We start from the raw sequence: 12,698 nt of genomic DNA on the forward strand, positions 1-12,698 counted from the left end.
CCTTACACATAACCTACCTTTTCTTCCACCAGCTGCTTTTAATCTTTTCTTATCACTAGTTTTCAACAATTTAGTGATGTCTTTTGCAGTGGTTTTTGTGAGCATGTGGGAATGTGTGTGTTTATCCTGCTGAGGGTTTACTGAGCTTCTTGAGTCTCTGGGTTTATAATTTTCATCAAATTTGAAAATACTTTCAGCCATATTACTAATAATTTTTCTATCACCCCTCTCACCCTCCTCTCGTCTGGAACTCCAGTTACACCTATATTAGAATATTTGGTATTATCCCACAGATCACCAAGGCTCTCTGGTTTTTTCTTTTTGGTTTTTGTTCTTTGTGTGCTTTATTTTGGCTAGATTCCACTGTTATGTCTTCAAGTTTACTCATCTTTTCTTATGAGTGCCTAATCTACTTCTGAGGGTTAATCTGATCCAGTGAAAATTTTATTTCAGAAGTTGCAATTTTAATCTCTAGAAATTCTATTTTTATGTCTTTAATTTCTCTTTCAGTATATAGAACATATTTATAATAATTGTTTTAATATTTTGACTGCTAATGCTACCATCTCTGTCATTTTTCGCTTTGTTTATTGACTTTTTTTCCTGAAAATGTAATAGATTACATTTTCCTACTTTGTAATATGTCCTAGTTCTCTTGCTAGTTCCAACGCATCTTCATGCTCTTCCTGCCTACTCTGTAAGTGCTGATGTTCCCAGCACTTAAGACGTAGGCAGGAAGAGCATGAAGATACCTTGATGCTATTATTGGCTCCTCCTTTTCTGCTGTGCATTCTCTCCCTGGCTGATCTCATCTGCTCCCAGAATTTCAGTTACCATCTATATGATGGTATGCTCCGATTATATCTTCTGCTGTCCAGATTTCTCTTCAGAGCACTAGATTCATATGTATAACTGCCCACTCCACTTCTCCACCTAGATTCAGAGCCATCTCAAACTCAGCATATCCAAAATGAACTCGTCAAATTCCCCCTCAAAATCTGCTCAATGTCTTGTATTCCCTAACTCAGTGAATGGCATCACTGGCTCATAATCATACAAGCCAAACATCTGTGAGTCATCATCTTTCTCCTTCCTTGTAGTAGATATTGTGGTTCTCCCCTTCTCAGCCTCCATTCTTCTTTTTCTAGGTAATTACCTCAATTTTCATTGGGATAGCCACACCTTGTCATCACAGCTTTGGACCTAGAGGCAGGGCATATGTCTTTATCCTAAGATAACTAACCTCTTGCCATCCCCTGGCCACAATGAATCAATTCTTGAGGCTTCTGGGAAAGTTTTCTCTCCTTTCTAAAAGAGTTTTCATAAATACTCGCTCTTCTTCTCTTCTTGGACCTAGATGGTGAAACTCACAGCCATAAGAATTGTTGGCAACGTAAAGCCAATACTAAGGAAAGAAAAGCAGTGAAACAAGAAAGAAACGTGTCCTTAATGACAACACTGAGCTGTTGAATCATTCAGCCCTGTAGCCCATCTTTTCACTGGACTTTCTATCTAGACAGGTCAATATTGGTTTATTGGTTAAGCCAGTTAGAGTTGAGTTTTTTGCTGCTTGCAACCCAAAGCATCATAATTGATAACTTTCCTTCACCCTTCACCCCCAAACACAGGAAATTTACTCACTAGGTTCTAGTAATTCTATTCCTTAAATAGTGTGTGATTTCCCTCAGTTCTGTCTCTTGCTAGTGCCAGTGCCAGTTCAGGCTCTCTTTTTTTAAATGCATAAAATGCATTTCTAAAGTGTATACCTTACCAAAATTTCATCTGCTTCCAATCCTGGCATGGCTTTCCCTTGCTTCTAGAAAAGACTCTACATTCTTTGTGTATTGTACAAGGTTCTTCATGATCTGTCTCCTTTACCTTCTTGTGTCTCCTTTTGCCACTCCCTTCAATCCCATCCTACCACAGGCAATGCTGAACTCTTTGCTGAACCAAAATACTCTTTGCTCTCACGCCTCTAGCACTTTACTCTCGCTGCCCTAACCGTAACCCTAACCTATGCTCCCAATACTCTCACTCACTTCTCCCTTCTCCTTCCTCCACCAGAGCACACAAACACACTAACGCCTAGTCATCCTCAAGTTTAAATGTTCTTTGAAGCATTTCCTGACCCTGCCTGAGTCTGGGGTAACTGTGTGTTAAGGCACCTAGTGTACTTTCCTACTAAAGTATTTATCACACTGAGTCTGTTTATTTACCTGGCTCCTCCTCTGCACAGTAAGCACTTTGAAAATAATAAATCCTTCTTTTACATTCCTGTATCTCTATTTCTGGGAACTAATAAAGTGCCTGAGACATAGTATACTCAATAAATGTTTTTTGAATGAATAATTATGTGGTCTGCAAACATAAGGATACTTGATCTCGAAACTCTCTATCCGAAAACCTTAACTTTTCCTGTATTCCTGATTTCTAAGCATTAATCTTTTTCTTCCAGAATATGGGGTTCTAGGTAGGCAGAGAAGGAAAACAAAAGAGCTTGGGACAGGCCGCCTATAGTCCTCTGGAGATCCACTAACATGTCCTGCCTTTCACCACTCTCCTCCACCACCTATTCACACCTGGGTGCCCTTTGTGGGTGTCGACTTAGCTGATGAGCCCAACAGCATACTCAGACCTTGCTTCAGATTTCTCTTATTGCCAAATGAAAGCTGGCCAATGTATATACTGTAAACAATGTTCAAATTTCCACTTATCTTTTGAACTTCTACTTTATGAAATTTGTATTTCTTAAAAATCGTAGGCCTTAAAATTTTAGAAATCTGGATTATTTTGCACTGATCAAGTAAGATACAGCGATCTTAATCCCAAGCTTTACCTTTACTGGCCTTAAAGTTAGATGTGACTAATTGAGCGAAGAAATGAACTACCGGAATCTGACAGTGGCAGTGTTCCTAGCCGTTTTGTAACCTAATTAACTGTTATGTTATTGGAAGCAACTACCTTTCTACAAGTCTTAGGTTGAAAAAAACAAAAACAAGCAAAGAAAACCTTGAATTTAAGGCAGAGAGGATTCGCCTGAGGGAAGGGTGGGAACTGGGTATTCGTGATTCCAAATTTATGGGATAAAATTAAGCAGCAGGGAAGACCGAGATATGGTGAGGAAGTCAGATTTCACTGGGCACTTATGAGTGGTGAGGGTAGGAGTTGGAGGTGGAGCGAAGTAAGAAGGACTAGGGAAGAGCGGGATCCCTAACAGCACCATAATACAAGGAGGGCCTTGTTCAGCCAGGAGCAGCACTGAACACGTACCCTTCTTTAGTGTGTCGGTGAGCATAGTAACAGTGGGGCCGAGCCTCTCCCCTCGAGCATGCGTGGTGCAGAGCGAGCCCGGAAACGAGCTCAACAAGGTACACCTTTTTTCTTCAGTCAGAGAACTACAACTCCCAAGAGACCACTCGGCGCTGCAGCGTCGCCTCCCGCTGTGGCCCTGCCCCGTCCCCTCCCTCCGGCCCCGCCCTCCAGCTAGTCCCCTCCCCTCCCTCCGAGCGTGTGTCAGTGACCCAGAGGCGGTGTGAGGCGGAGGAACCGTCGGGGGGCGCGGCCGCCGCCTCCAGCAGCTGCACAAGCCGCGCCGCGCGTTCGGATTTGCCTCGAGCCCTCCGGGAGCGCATCACAAAGCGGACCCCACGGCTTTCCCTCCGCCCGCGGCTTCTCCAGCTCTTGGCTCTGCGGCCAACTTCCTCTCGCCGGGCTCGGCCGGCAGGCGAGGAAGGCTGCGGTGGAACGCTGGGCTGTCTGCTCGTGCTCCTCGCGCACGCACCCTTCATCCCCCTCGCTCCGGGTCTCGGGGCCGTGCTGGGATTCCGGCCACCAGCAATTGTCCGGTGAGTGTGGCCGCGGCGTGCCGTGGGAGGGGTCGCGGCGGGGCCACCGAGGGATGCGGGCCAGGCGGGCGCGCAACTTCCTCGGCGGCTTCCCCCGGCGGCCGGCCGGCTGGCTCTCCCCGCCCGCCTGCGCGCCCCCGCGCCGGAGGCGGCCGAGAGAGGAGTTTGCGGCGCCTGCATCCCGCGCTCTCGCAGTAGGAAGCGCCTTTGTCAGGAGCCGGCGGGCGCCCCCTCCCCCTCCGCCTGAGTGCGGGCGCGCGGCAGCCAAGTCCGAGCCCCGCGCCCTACGCCCCGCGCCCTACACCCCGCGCCGGGCCGCCAGCTGCTGGAGGGGAGCTCCGCGGGGGCGGGGAGCAAGACAGAAAAAAGAGAAACAAAGGGGGTGGTGGGCTTTTGTTTGTGCGAATCTGATAACTTCTTCCTTACATAACACAGACTCCCGAGTTAGTCATTCTTTTTTTTGTTACGATTATTGCCATCATCTTTGCGTGTCCTTGGCGTTTTCTTTCATCTCTGGATCTCAGAGCACTTAAAAACACTAATTAATTACACCTCCGGGGCCCCTACGAAACACGTTAATAAGCCCGTTTCTGTAAGTGGGTAAACTGAGGTCCAGAAGAGCTCTCTAATTGATGGATACGCTTGCTCTTCCACCGCACCTGGTGTCTGAGGACCTGAAAGCATCTATGAGTAAGAACTCGTTCTTCAGTGCCCCGTGGAAAAGTTAAAGGTGCTCATTTTACTTACAGGCTAACTAAAGTCTAAAAGAAGTAGGGGTGATTGTTAGGTAGTTCAAACAATAACTCTTCTTACATAGTGTTTGAATCTTAAAACCTCAAAAGAGTCGTGAAAAATACTCCGAGTGGGGAAAATACTGTACATCACAAACTCACCTCACCCATCTACTTTTATTTTTGTACATGCAGGTCTCTTACAAGGCGGGAGAGCAGTGATGGGGGATGGGGGTTGGGGGAGGGAGGGCAGAGATTTTTTTAATGGAGGCTTAACAGATTTTAATCACTACACACAAGGAAATGTGTCTTGGTTTTAATAGCACCAACAACCTTCCCATCGTTTAGTCATCAGATAATTGAGTGAGCACTTTATCCATAAGACGCCGGTTGTGCTAAGAACTGACGCTTTAAGTGTACGAAACGGTCATCTATTTGTTTTGGTTCAAAGACTGTGTACTTCTCTTACTCTGCAAAATGTTATTTTGTTTTCTTAGCAGCTGATCTTTTGTTTTAGAACTGGCTTTGTCTTTTTCTACATTGAGTATGTGTTACTTTTGTAGCTGAGCAGAATCGTAACAGTGTTGTTGTTGTTTAGTTTGCATAGTAGCGTGAATTTAAATTTTTGAATTGTGGAGAAGGTTTGGTTTCTCCAGTTCTTCGGTTTCAGTTTATGACGTTTTCTTTATAGCTAACAGAGAAAATGTTTTCTCGGTGTGATCAGATTTATATCTTTCAAAACATTGTCCTTCTTGTACAAATACAGCATATGAATTCCTTATGTTTTTTATTCACATCAAAAACCTCTTCTGGAGGAAAATACATAATTCTGAGGACAAGTTTGTTTATTTTGGTAGTTGAACCAAACTGGAAGGTACTAAAAATTTAAATCAAGCATCATTTCTACTAGTTATTTCCTGAGATGAATAATGATCAGAACTGTAGTAACAGTACTTTCTCTTATCCTAAATTCTCTTGAATTTAATTTTGTATTTTATAGTTGCCCCCAGACTTTAGATTCTGGTGGTCCCATCAGAAAAGGAAAAGGCATTTGTTATTTTAATATTTTTCCCCTAATCCTCTAACCTGTCCCCTTTCTGTAGTATGTTGAAAGAGATCTTGAGTTTAAAAAATTGAAAAATAAGTTGTTTGGAACATACAGTTAAGTGTATGGAAAATTGTATGTAGTGAAGTGGTTATAGTACTTCATCTAATAAATTTAAGACTTTTAAAGAGAAAACTGTCACCTAGGTTTTTATTAATATTATAGAAGTGCTGTAATGTAATAGTAGTATTTATTGACTTGAAAAAAAAGTGATCTGGGAATTGTGCCTTAGTGGCGGATTGGGGGGAGGGGGCGGAAATCTGTGCTCTCCTTAAAATTTTCATTTAGGTGACCTTACAGTTGGTTATGTTGAACTTTTTCTGTAGTGTTTACAAACCAAATTTGCCAGAGGCATTTGTACTTTAAGGTAGCTACTAACACAATGTCTGCTCAGTCACTGGAGTCCAAAGGCAGAAGTTAGTGTTGACTGTCAAAGGCTGGCATTGCAGGTTTCCTAGTTTCTTTGGGACCCCTTAAAGGAAATGAGTGAAAAGTACAGGGCAGGAAACTGAGTCTAGTACTGCTGAGCTACAGAGCCAAGTTTCAAGGGAAAGCGTGAGTGTGTTTGCCTTTGTCTTTGTTTCAGCTTCCTTTCTGGTTGTCAAAATGTCACTTATATATGAAGAGTTCTGTCAATTCAGAATATGCCTTATTGTGGTTGTCCAGTAGGTCAGATGATAAGGACTATAGTAGTCCTGCTCTGGGAACAATTGTTTTCAGACAGAAGCTTCTGTAACTGATAGAGATTTTAAGCTGGAGGAGGTAGAATTGAAAACTATCTAACATTCTTGCATACATACATCTTACCATGGCATGTCAATATAGACCTATTCTCATATTTATTAAATCAGAAAGGCTTATATTGATTGTTTTATTTCATCTGTTTTAACTGTGTATATGAAAACATAATGACAAACACATGATGGCACTGAGAGATGGTTCTAGGAGTTTCTTTGGAAAAATCATCTTATTTCATAAAGTTACATTTGTGTCTTTTAATTGAGGAGAATAAAACAAATTTAAAAGCCAGTAGAAAGAAGGAAGAAAATCAGTAGAATGAAGGAAACCTGGTGAAGATGTTTTTATAGAGAACAATATTACAGATTCCTGACAACATTGTATAAGGGACAAAATTCTAGCTAAAGTCTGTAAACAGTGAATTCCACTTAGCATTTTCTGTTTGTAGATCTCTAGCCATCTTTTCATGATTCTCTCTAAATATATCACACAGGAAAAGTAAATAGAAAGCATTCTTTCAAGGCATTTGGGTTGTTGGAGTATTTTTTTACACATGTGGTAGTGGAGGTTTATTGTTTTTCATTAAGTTTGACCTCTGCCAGAGAACATTTTCCCCAGACTAATGTGTGGGAACCTCAAAACAAGAAATATTGGACACTGAAAGAGCTAGATATAATTTCAAGTTGTACCACTAGCTTGTTTTATGTTCTCTTGAAAGATCCCTTCTAATAGTTGTGCCTTCCAAAGGCTGAAAATAATTGCACTTAGTAGGTCCTACATAGTTTTTGTTTTTGCTGAATGAATTTACAAGTAATAAAGAGAAAGCACAAGATTTCCTGAGTCAGAGAATTTCTGATTTTTTTCTTTTTAAATAGAAGTAACTGATGAACATGTGATTGGAGCCCTTCAATTAGCATAGCTTCCTTCAGAAGTAAACTTAAGAGGAAAAGAGCTTCATCAGGTGATTTAAGAGAACTGAATTGCAAATGAGTCTAAGAACACCTGATTATTTTTTCAGAATGTTGTATATGATGTTTTAGATTTTTTGCCACAATAAACTCCGTTTCAGAGAAGCAGAGTTCTACATGTTACTCCTTGTATCACGCCTGTAATGCTTTTTTACACCTCAAAATACCATTTACAGAAAAATAGAATATGTTGCTGGTGCCTATGGGAAAATCCTGATGTTTGTCATCCCTCAGTTAATCGTGACCATTCATGTAGGTAAAAGTTTTTAATTGAGTACACATGTAATTTACTTTTCAAAGAATTTATTGCTGATTTTTATTTTATAATGAACCTCTTGGGATGTTGCTAGTTCTAAAAATATGTAGTACCTCCCAGTTTCCCACCATGTTCTGCAGTTTCTTTTTCTATTAATTTTTTGGCTGCAATTTGCTTTTTCCCCTAAATTGTCTAAAATGAGCTCAGAAATGTTTAAACATACTTGACAAGAAATACAGTCAGTAATTTATTATGCTAAGCTTCAGCTAAATTTCCAGATACTAGGTATGTGAATCTGTTTTAGAGATAGAAGTATACTTACTTTGAAGGGGGCTAAAGCAGGGAAATAGCCAATAGATTTCATCTTGGGTATCAAATCTGATTGCCTGGTAGTGACTGCCTGGAGTGTTATGTTTAGAAAATTGGGAGTCCTGGTTCAGACTCAGCAGGAGCGAGTGCTGTGATTAGCAATTTCTGCAGTTGGGTGGGTGGTGGGCTTTTGGTATGAATGCCAGATATTCATTTTGTGCTTTTTGGATGCCTTTTATGTGTCAGACACTGGTCTAGATGCTGATATCACACAGACTAAAATCTCTGCCTTATGGTGTTTACATTCTAATAACAAGACACAGACAATAAAAAGGTAAAATATTTTGTGTTTTAATGACAAATGACCTGGTTTCTTTAAAAAATAAATAACAAGAAATGGGGGGGATATAAGATTAAAAGCAACTAAAGGGGGCATATCCACCAAATGTATTGTGTGGACCTTAGATCCTGCTTTGAGCAAACTAACTGTAAAAGGACATTGATGAAAAATTTGGACATTGATGGGTATTTAATAAAAAGGAATTGTCAATTTTTTTTAGGGTATAGTAATGTTTTATGGTTTTAAAACAAGAGTCCTTACCTTTTGGGGGTATATTTATGAATTAAAATATGATATCTGGGGCTTCCCTGGTGGCGCAGTGGTTGAGAGTCCGCCTGCCGATGCAGGGGACACAGGTTCGTGCCCCGGTCCGGGAAGATCCCACATGCCGCGGAGCGGCTGGGCCTGTGCATCTGGAGCCTGTGCTCCGCAGCGGGAGAGGCCACAGCGGTGAGGGGCCCGCGTACTGCAAAATAAATAAATAAATAAAATCTGATATCTGGATTTTTTTACTTTAAAATAATTTGCAGGGGAGAGGAGTATAGATGAAACAATATTGGCCCTGTATCGAAAAAATTTTGAAACTAGATAATGGATACATGAGATTTCTTATATTCTCTCTACTTTTGTGTATGTTTGAAAAATTCCATAATTAACAGTTTTACACACACAAATAAAGCAGAAAGGGGGAAGAGGGAATATGTGGGATGTGAGTATGGGATGGGAGTGAGAAGGTGATAGTTATTTGAGTAAAGACCTGAAGGAGGTGAGGGAGTAAGCCTTGCAGGTAATCTTAGGGCAGGACGTTCCAGGTGGAGGGAACAGTGAGTACAGTGACCCTGAGAATGGAGCTTGATTGGAATGCAAGAAATTACAAGGAAACCAGTGTGTCTGGGTTAGAGTGAGAGAGAATAGCAGGGGATAGTCAGAAATATAAAGGAAGGGTAGAGACCAGATGGTATAGGACTTGGTTGTCCATCATTCCTTTAAAGTAAGGATATTTATTTTATACACTTATCTAAAATAAGTCTAGTTTAGTCCCCCTGGAAGCTCTACACTTATTTCAACAATACTAGCATTACTCAAATTTTTTTGGTTCTTTTTTTTTTTTTAAATTGCCTTCTAAGCCAGTTTAAGAGCCACTCATGAACAGAGCTCATTACTTTCTATTTCCGCCTTGTTTTTAAGGAAGAGGGGGTTATTAGCCACATGATACCTTATTTATCAGATATGACTCAGAAAGGATTTTGACAGAAAGAAAATAGGAAATAACTTCAGGCTGTTTGTAAATGTCAGATCTACTCTGAGAAGGCCATTGCTGTTTCTGAAAATCAGATCCACCCATAGACTAAAGCGGAATTTTAATAATGTTCTGGACAATTGTAGCATCATTTAAAGTAAGGATATAACAAGAGTGACTAATATGGAAAGACTATATTCATTTGGATATTTAAGTTCTGTCTCATACATTAAAACACATAACATATACATACAAGACCATGCATATTTCTTAAGTATTCAAAACAGTCATTGCTGATAAGTTTCATTTGTGTCACGCATCCAAGACTGAAGAGATGGCATTTATCGTTGTAATGAAATTGTATAACTTTCTTGTTGCAATGGCATACACTTGGGAATTGAAAGACTAGCACATGTTTAGTGTTAGGAATCTCGCTTTCAAGTCTTCCTATATTCATGCTTCAAATCTCAGATTAGTGCTTTTTTCAAGAACATGCTGATTTCTCATAAAGAACTCTTTTTAAATCTTTTTGTTTTTAATAAACTTATTTTATTTTTGGCTGTTTTAGGTCTCCGTTGCTGCGTGCGGGCTTTCTCTGGTTGCGGTGAGTGGGGGCTACTCTTCGTTGCGGTGCGTGGGCTTCTCGCTGCAGTGGCTTCTTGTTGCAGAGCACGGGCTCTAGGCTCGCGGGCTTCAGTAGTTGCAGCACGCAGTCTCAGTAGTTGTGGCCCGCAGGCTCACTAGTTGTGGCGCACGGGCTTAGTTGCTCCGCGGCATGTGGGATCTTCCTGGACCAGGGCTCGAACCGGTGTCCCCTGCATTGGCAGGCGGGTTCTTAACCGCTGCGCCACCAGGGAAGTCCCTCTTTTTAAATCTTTATTAAAATTATAGAAAAATCAGTCCTCATCCTCCAAATATTTGAAAGCCCCACCCCCAGAAAAAACCTTCCATAAATATGGGTTTTTTAAATCTTCTACTTAAAGGGCAGTATACATGTAGAGATTACTAGTTTTGAATAGTTTGATACTAGTTCATTTTTTTTTTTATAAGAATAAGTTTTCGGGCTTCCCTGGTGGCGCAGTGGTTGAGAGTCCGCCTGCCGATTCAGGGGACACGGGTTCGTGCCCCGGTCCAGGAAGATCCCACATGCCGCGGAGCGGCTAGGCCCGTGAGCCATGGCCGTTGAGCCTGCGCGTCCGGAGCCTGTGCTCCGCAACGGGAGAGGCCACAACAGTGAGAGGCCCGCGTACTGCAAAAAAAAAAAAAGAATAAGTTTTCCAACCTAAGAAACTAAACGTATTTCAGTGGTTTTTACTGATAACACTGAATAAAGAAAACATCCTTTTTCTAGTTAATTATGCATAACGGGAAGGCACAATATTTTCTTTAACCAATAATGTGTAGAATATAATGGGATTAAGTAGAATTTGTGAAATGTTATTATATAATAGATTGCAAAAAGTGACCACTAAGCATATAAGTATATAACTGTATAAGGAATACTTTAACAAAGCTTCCTATTTTTCAGAAAATTGTTAGGAATCTAGTTGTTTAATTCACTCAAGAGTTTTTGTCCCTTTGGTGGATAGGTAGATAGGTATATAGCCAGACCCTTTCTTCATATACTGCACATACCATTAAGATTGAGCTGCTAGGCTGGATTATTTAATGTGTTTTAAACACTAACCTATGAGCATGGAACACAGAGCCCATGTTTAATTTCTGGGCTTTCCACTAACTCTGAAAGTCTTTAAAAAGCTATCTTTGGTTCATCTGTAAAGTAAAAGTGGTGGTAGTTTTTCAGAAAGGACTTTGAAATTCTAAGGTGGTGACTGTACTTATGTGTGGCTCGTTTTAGAAATAGCTTTCAGTCTTTTGATTTGGTGGTAGGATTATGAATCTGTTTTTCATTTCCATTTTTGTGGAATAAATAACTTCTGAGGGAGGAGTAAGAGAAAGAGAGGGGAGGAAGGAAAGAAAAAAATTGGTTCTCACAAAATAGTAAACATGACCATGGATAGATAATTCTTGTAACTTGAATCTGTTTAAGTGTCCATGACCTAATGAGCTAAGACTCAAACTTACAAATGAAGTAGAGAATAGTAATGATAATACACCTTGCATTTTAAGAAAAAAAGTTGCTTTGCAAAAGGGACATGTTATATTTCATGTTGACTTAAACATTATGACCATGATAAAGCCTATACTTCATCTTGGAATTGATGATGATGATGATTAACAGTAGTTAAGAATTATATGGAAATTCAGTCTATTACTTAAGCTCTGTAGATGGTTGCAGCATCAGGTTCTAGGTTATTTCTTTCACATTGTTCATTGCAAATACTCATATTCCACATCCCTGCCTCTCTCACTTCATCTCTCTCTCATGCTCATCTCTCCATCACTCTCACTGGCTCTGTTTATCTTCCTTCGCCAGCTTTAGTAGTGCCCATTGCTCTTATACAGTGTTTTCTACATTTGTCTGCCATTTTTTATATTTATAAAGAGGGCTTGGAATGAATTAAGGGCCTAATAAAAGAAGTGACATGTAGATGGCAAGTATAACACTTTTCCTATTTGTGTCTTATGTACTTAGCTTCTTTTTATCTTGTGCTATTTTTGGTGTGTATTCTGGTGGAGGGATGGTATATTGTATTAGCTGGCACTAACTGACCTATAGGATGGCATACTTTTTGAACTCAGTAATGTAGGAAATAGTAATAAACTCATTGATTTGAAAGCCTCATAAGTTAATCCTGCATCTATCCAGAATCTATACTTAAACTTGCCTAGTGGAATTTCAAAAGCTGTTTTCAGCTCTTGGTGTATGTTGTTGTCTTCTGAAAATGTCAAACAATCAGGGACTTCATCATCACTGTAATAATAGTTAATCATAAATGGCCTTGGGGAAAAACTGTGTCTAGACTCATGTTGAGCTGCCCTTTTTTTTTTTTTTTTTTTTTTTTTTTTGCGGTACGTGGGCCTCTCACTGTTGTGGCCTCTCCCATTGCGGAGCACAGGCTCCGGACGTGCAGGCTCAGCGGCCATGGCTCACGGGCCCAGCCGCTTCGTGGCATGTGGGATCTTCCCAGACCGGGGCACGAACCCGTGTCCCCTGCATCGGTAGGCGGACTCTCAACCGCTGCCCCACCAGGGAAGCTCCCAA

At 40.8% G+C, this 12,698-nt stretch overlaps 1 protein-coding gene across 2 annotated transcripts in view; it reads left to right on the top strand.

Annotated features, from left to right (window-relative positions):
• Window positions 1-3,531: 3,531 nt before the first annotated feature.
• PELI1 (pellino E3 ubiquitin protein ligase 1) overlaps window positions 3,532-12,698 on the top strand; it is a 48,536-nt gene continuing 39,369 nt past the window's right edge. For both annotated transcript variants that reach the window (XM_060168855.1, XM_060168854.1), the window contains exon 1: window positions 3,532-3,845. The gene's annotated coding sequence lies outside the window, so the exon portion shown is untranslated. The remainder of the gene's footprint in view (window positions 3,846-12,698) is intronic.

This window comes from Lagenorhynchus albirostris, chromosome 13 (assembly GCF_949774975.1).
Source record: "Lagenorhynchus albirostris chromosome 13, mLagAlb1.1, whole genome shotgun sequence".
In the NCBI taxonomy this organism is placed as follows: domain Eukaryota; kingdom Metazoa; phylum Chordata; class Mammalia; order Artiodactyla; family Delphinidae; genus Lagenorhynchus; species Lagenorhynchus albirostris.